The sequence below is a fragment of the Equus przewalskii genome, chromosome 3, assembly GCF_037783145.1.
Source record: "Equus przewalskii isolate Varuska chromosome 3, EquPr2, whole genome shotgun sequence".
NCBI classification, from domain to species: Eukaryota; Metazoa; Chordata; class Mammalia; order Perissodactyla; family Equidae; genus Equus; species Equus przewalskii.
Genome location: NC_091833.1, coordinates 25,937,096 through 25,944,095, shown reverse-complemented (window position 1 = coordinate 25,944,095; position 7,000 = coordinate 25,937,096).

Here is a 7,000-nt window from a genome sequence, read left to right as displayed (position 1 = left end):
CTGCTAAGAACCCTGGGAACTGTAGGTTCTACTCCCGGCTTTGAAAGCCACTGACACTGCATGACTTTAGGAAATTCATTTAACCTTTGTGAAAACCTTTTCCCCTCTTTATCTAAAATGTCTGCCTTCTAAGAGTGTTGAGAATACCAAATAAGATAACATAAGTAAAAGTAGTTTGAAAAACGTAAAAGGATATACATATCTGGGGAAGGATTTTTATCATGTTATTTGGGACGGAGGCCTAAGACCAGGCATTCTGACCTCTTTTCTCTGCTGACCCAGAAGTACATTGCCCCATTATCCATGCTTGCTCCCCTCCAGAACTGAAGGGGAAAGTGCATGGTATACATACTCTCTTTCTCTGTCATCATTTGCCCGTCATGATTGGTGTTCATTGATCCCAGAACTCATTCAGAGCTGAGTCTGTCTCAGCACCACACTCTGGACAGCCAATTATAATTACGATAGTTCAGTTATAGTGGCCATCAGAAATGAAATGAAACCTGCATGGACCTCTAACTCCTTGATGCCTCATCTGACTCCCCTGAAACTTACAAAAGGGGGGACTGGATCCCGCCCAGCAAAGCGTGCTTTTGCTCAAGAAGTATTTTAGTCTCTCGGGAGGGTCCCCGTTGGGAAGGCTGTCAGACAGAGTGATGCTCACCAAGCATTGTCCCTGTTTCCCAGCGCTGCCGTTAGGACCCGTGGTACTAGCGCTGGCCAATAGCCTTTGAACAGAGGTGGCTTGTGTCACTTCTGGGCCAAAGCACAGAAGATCCTCCTGGCAGCTCTTCCCTGGGTCTTACTACAGAGAAGGCCATGAGCCTTGCATGGCACGGCTACGGGATGGTAAAGTCTTCATCATCTCAGGCTCCTGGGGGACAGTGCTTGGTCTGTTGTTGGACAGTTTGCTTGGTCTGTTGTAAACAAGGTACTACAAACGGAGTGGCTTAAACGGCAGAAATGTTTTGTCTTACATTCTGGAGGCTAAAAGTACAAGATCAAGGTGTCATCAGGGTTGGTTCCTACTGAGGGCTGTGAGGAAGAAGCTATTCCATGCTACTCACCCAGCTTCTGGTGGTTTACTGGCAATTTTTGGCATTCCTTGGCTTCTAGGAACATCCCCACACTCTCTGCTTTCATCTTCACTTGGCTCTCTCCCTGCATGTGTTTCTGTCTCCAAACTTCCCCTTTTTATAAGGACACCAGTTGACCCACCTCATCTTAACTAGTTACATTTATAATGAGCTTACTTCTAAGTAAGGTCACATTCTGAGGTACTGGGCGTTAGGACTTCAATAAATGAATTTTGGGAGGACACAATTCGACCCATAACAGACAGTATGGATCCACATTGGATGTGTTGCATGAACAAAAACCAAACTTTTGTTTTGTTTGAAGCAACTGAGATTTGGGAGTTGTTTGTTATGTCAGCATTGTCTTACTTGTCCTGATTAACACCGTAAGTTTAAATTATATGCACGCATTGTCATCAGCTGGCCCCTAAGTGGGCACGAAGTGGAGAGCAGCATTTCTTCTGAGAGGTGGGCTCTCCCAGAGGTGACTGCCTGATGCGTTGCTGACGCGTCACTCTCACACAGCCCCACAGCACTGCATCCACCTGGTTGGCCATCTAAGGGGCCTGTGCAGGCTGTCCATGCCTCATTTTTAACTCTCCAGGAAGAATCATGAAACAGAGGAAGGAAGAAAAGAAAAATGCTCTTTTCTTGGCACCAAAGGGGCAGATAATCCATTTGTTAGCATCACTGAGTTTCAAAAAAGAGTCTCCAGAGATCTTCTAGTTCAAGCAATTTACCTATGGATGAGGATATTGGGGTCTTGACAGGTGAGGTGGCCACTTGTCCAAGGTCATGGAGTGAATAGGAGGCAGAGCTGGGATTGGGACCCAGGGCTCCTCTTCCAAGTCTGGAGAGGGATGTTGGAGCAAATGAGCGGGGCCAGAGACATTGGCTTTGAGCACTCCTATGGTTTGAATGTTTGTGCCCCCCAAATTCGTATGTTAAAATCCTAAAGTTGGATGTGTTGGTATTCGGAGGGGAGGTTTGGGGGAGGTGATTAGGTCATGAGGGTGGCGCCCTCATGAGTGGGATTCATGCTCTTATAAAGGGGCCCCCAGAGCTCCCTAGTCTTCCACCCTGTGAGGAGCCATGAGGAGTCTGGGGGGAAGAGGGCCCCTCAGCCCAGCATGCTGGCGCCCTGATCTCAGGCTTCCTGGCTCTAGAACTGTAGGAAATAGACTTCTGTTGTTTATAAGCCAGTCAGTCTGGCAGCCCCAACAGACTAAGACAAGCAGCTTGTGTTTAAGTGATGAGGATCAAGCTAAGTGTGATTTTCGCAAAGCTGAATGAGAAAGATAAATCTCTTGCAATAATAAGAATGGGGCACTTGCAGTGTGGCTACTACGAATTGAGGTATGATGTGAGTATAAGGCGCACACCAAATCTTGAGGACTTAGTAGGAAAAATGAATAATTCTTTTAATAATTTACATATGAAGTGAAATTAAATATACTATTAAAATTAATTTCTTTTGTTTCTTTTTACTTTTAAAAAAATGTAGCTATTAGAAAATTTAAAGTAATTCCAAAAGTCCCATGCACCCCTATGTTCATCGCAGCATTATTTACAATAGCCAAGACATGGAACCAACCTAAGTGCCCAGCAACTGATAAAGAAGATGTGGTATATATATATACAATGGAATACTACTCGGCCGTAAAAAAGGACAAAATCGTCCCATTCACAACAACATGGATGGACCTGGAGGGTATTATGTTAAGTGAAATAAGCCAGACAGAGAAAGACGAACTCTGTATGACTCCACTCATAGGTGGAAGTTAAACATATAGACAAAGAGAACTGATTGGTGGTTACCAGGGGAAAGGAGGAGTGGGGGGAGGGCACTAAGGATAAAGTGGTGCACCTACAACATGACTAACAATAATGGACAACTGAAATTTCACGAGGTTGTAAACTATCATAATCTTAATAAAAAATGTAGCTATTAGAAAATTTAAAGTTACGTATGTGGCTTACAACTATAGCGCACATTATATATATATATTTTTTTTTTTTTTGAGGAAGATTAGCCCTGAGCTGACATCTGCTGCCAATCCTCCTTTTTTTGCTGAGGGAGACTGGCCCTGAGCTAACATCCATGCCCATCTTCCTCCGAACGTTATATTTTTATCCGCTAGTGTGGACCTAAGGTGATTGCTGAAATGCAGATTCCAGAGCTCTGCTCTAGACCAAGTGAATGGAATCTTTGGTTTTGTGACTCAGGGATCTTAATTTAAAAAAGATCTCCAGGTAATTCTGTTGCAGACTACATTTTGAGATTAGAACATGGCACCAGTTACCTAGAGATAGTTGGTGACTGCCCCTTAAGTTCACCACAGGTTGCACCATTCCCTATTGTCCTCCAGACATTGAAGCTGAGCATCCCTTGCCATTTACTATAAGACAAACATCAGCACAAGTGAGAGAAAGATGACAGTGAAATATTTTTATTTATTTACATCTCAAACTTTTGGGAAAAAATAGGAATCATTTTCACTTTCACAAATACTTCTCATTTTTCTTAAAACAAAATATCCTCTCTGTTTATTAGGCAATGTGCATGAATCATGAGGATATAATGCATTCTGCTTCTTTAGGATGAAGAAGGGGGTGATTAGCCTGAGCCGTCTGGCCATGGGGGTTAGAGTCCATCTAACCAAGGTCCAAAGTTCCCATCCACCTCTGGCACATGTGAGTCTATCTGGAGTGATGAGAAATTATAACTCTTGTTTTCCCTTTTTGCTGAAGATCCCTGTCTTCTCTTTCACACTGCATTTCTGGAAAAATGAGAGGAAGCCTTAAAGTGTGTCTGCATTTTTCCCCATTGTGTTTGAGTCTCTGACTCAAGGTAAAGTCGTTTATCTAGAGGAGAAAATTCTATTTCACACTCTCCTGCAACTAGGAAAATAGTGTTTCATCATATTAATAAAGTTATAGATTAGACTTAGTGAATCAAGAAGAAATATTATCCTTGCTGTTTCTAGATTCTTCTTCAATATATCAAATGGACTTCTATAAATTTAGAAGTAATCTGTGGTTAACATCAGTATATTTTCTATTAGATTTTCAATAACACAGTCATGGTGTCTCTTAATGGTGGGGATATGTTCTGAGAAATGTGATATTAGATGTTTTCATCGTGTGTGAACATCATAGAGTGCACTTACACAAACCTGGATGGAATAGCCTCCTACACACCTAGGCTAGATGGTACTGTTCTTACGGCACCACTGTCGTATATGCGGTTGTTCTTGACCAAAACATCGCTGTGTGGCACATCACTGTACATGTGTAGATTTGTGTGTGTGTGTGTGTGTGTGTAGATTTTGAGATTAAACTTTTCCAGATGAAAGAATACTAGAAATCTGTCTAGAAAACTTGGAAAATAGAAGATAAAGGAGAAAACAGAAATAACTCCAAATACCATCACACAGAAATCACTACAGTATTTACATTTTCCTGTAGGTTTATTTTTTTAAATATTTTAACCCATATATTCCTAAAAAGGATTTTTTCTGTATACAAATTGGAATGTGGTATAATATATACACAGTTTTGTACCGTGCTTTTCTCACTAAACATTTATAATGTTACCATGGACTTTTTTCTAGATCATTTTTTTCAAAAATATAATTTTAATAGTTAGATAAAATTTGCATTTTTGATTGATTGAACTTTGAGCTGGTTCTTGTTTTCTCAGTGGAGGCTGGGAATATGATGTCCATAAAGTTAGTCTATCTTTACATGACAATGATGACGACAGTGATGCTAATTACAACCTCTAAAAGGAAATACTTTTTCTTCTCCCTTCCTGCGGGAGAGTAGGAGTCTTCTCTACAATTTGGTAGGGTGACTAGTTGCTGTCCTTTCATGTATTTAATATGGAATATGAGGCTGCTGTTTACACTCACTGATATTTTATCTGCAGATCAAGAATCCCCTCATTACTGATCAGCAGGGAGCAGCATAAAACAGGATTTTTGAGCATGGGCTACAGGGGTTTGAACTGCAGCTCCATTATTTGTATGCTGTGTGACTTTGGGCAAGTTACTTACCTTATCTGTTCCTTGATTTTCTCATCTATAAAATGTGGATAAAACCAGTGATCTCTTCCTAAGGACTATGGATTCTTCCTAAGGATGTGGATTAAACGTGACAACAAAACAATTTAAGTGAATTCTAAAGAAATAGTAAGACCTCAATAAGTGATGGATATTTTCTTTCTCTGCCTCTTCCTCCTTCTTATCATCCTCAAGCATCATTATCATTTTCATATTTTACTTTGATCTTTTCTATCACTCTCCGGCATGAAAACTTCTCGAAAAGAAAAGTTCTACTGTGAAGATATATTATCTTATCCTCATCTAGCATAGTCCCGTACTTAGCTGCAGTTGCTTAATAAATGCTTATTGATTATTTCATAAGTCTTTTGCCTGCCCTATAAATAGATGGTAGACATTTTTACTCTATAGACTATGATCCAGGCATTGCTGCAAGAAACAATAATTGTGCGCAATAATTGTACAGTAACACTTCATTATTTTACTAGTTTATAACTCAAATATACCAACTAATCTATTTTGCCACGTCATTGCTTGCACCTATTATGTCCTAGGCCTGAACTGAATGCTGTCAGCTCAGCCCCTGCCGTCAGGAAGCCCAAAGTCTGACATATCTTTCGTATTTGTAATGTGCTCAGCATTTTGCTGGTCTTCTGTTTTTAGCACCAAGAAATTTCGGAAGAGTTTTACCTACCTGACTGTTTTCTTATTTGTGGCTCGTAAACCTCCAGTTTAGGGAAGAGTGTTTCTCTGGTTTACCAATTTCAGTAATATTGAAATAAAAAGGAAATCTTATTTTTAGGGGAATTCTGCATTTAAATATTCTACACAAATCATGCAGTTCAGGCCTGTTTGTTAGAGGACATTTCTCGGCTGGATTGGATTTCCCCTTCCCTTCTTCCTTCCTCTTGTTGAAATGGAGGAAAGCGGGTACCCATGTGTCACTAAGAAAGGGCACAGTGGCCCAGTTATCGGTGTTTAGGTTGGGAAAGTCTGGTGCCAGCTGAGGCCTGGCGGTGCGCTTCCCAGTTCTTTCCCTCCCTCTCGACTCCACCGTTTTATTCTTGCTCATCTTTCTATCTAATCCTTTCCTTCTATCAGAAATAAAGGCATTCTCCGTGGCCCAATTCAAGATTCACCACGGAAAACTTTTCTACAGAAGAGGTAGCTGCCTCCGGGCTCATGACAACTCCTGTTTGCAGTTATTACTAATTATCTGAACCACACAATTAACATCTCTATTTCCTAATTAGGGGAAATAATGAACTCATGGTTTCCACGAGTTAGCCAGGATTTCCATCCTGTCTACAGTGACAAGCCCCTGCTTTATTTTTTTCAAAGCCTATGACTACCTGAAATTTTATTATATGTGTTTACATTTATTTGCTCATTGTCTATCTAACCCGCCAGAATTTAAACACCGTGGGAGAAGGGCTTATACTGAGTTTAGAGTTAAATCCCCAGTGCCTAAAACAGTGCTTAGTTCATAGTTGGTACTCAGTAAATACTTGTTGAATGAATGAATATACGTGCAAGAATTGACTAGTGTATAAGATAACGATGGCACCCTGCCTCTCGTCTCCCTCTTGTTTAAGAAAACAGTAGCATCGGCAACAAAACTAAGACCAAGATGGTGCTGTGCCTTCCTTCTCACATGCAGCCCATCAGCACGTCTGTAAGTTCTGTTTTCAAAATGTCTGGAACCTGACCGTTGCTGTCTCCATCAGCTACTGCCCGAGTCTAAGCCACTGTCATTTCCTCATGGGGGAATGGCAAAAGTCTGGTGTCTCTGTGTCCTTCCACTTCAGTCCATTCCTTAGCACGCAGCAAAAGCGATCTTCTTACATCTCAATTGCGTCA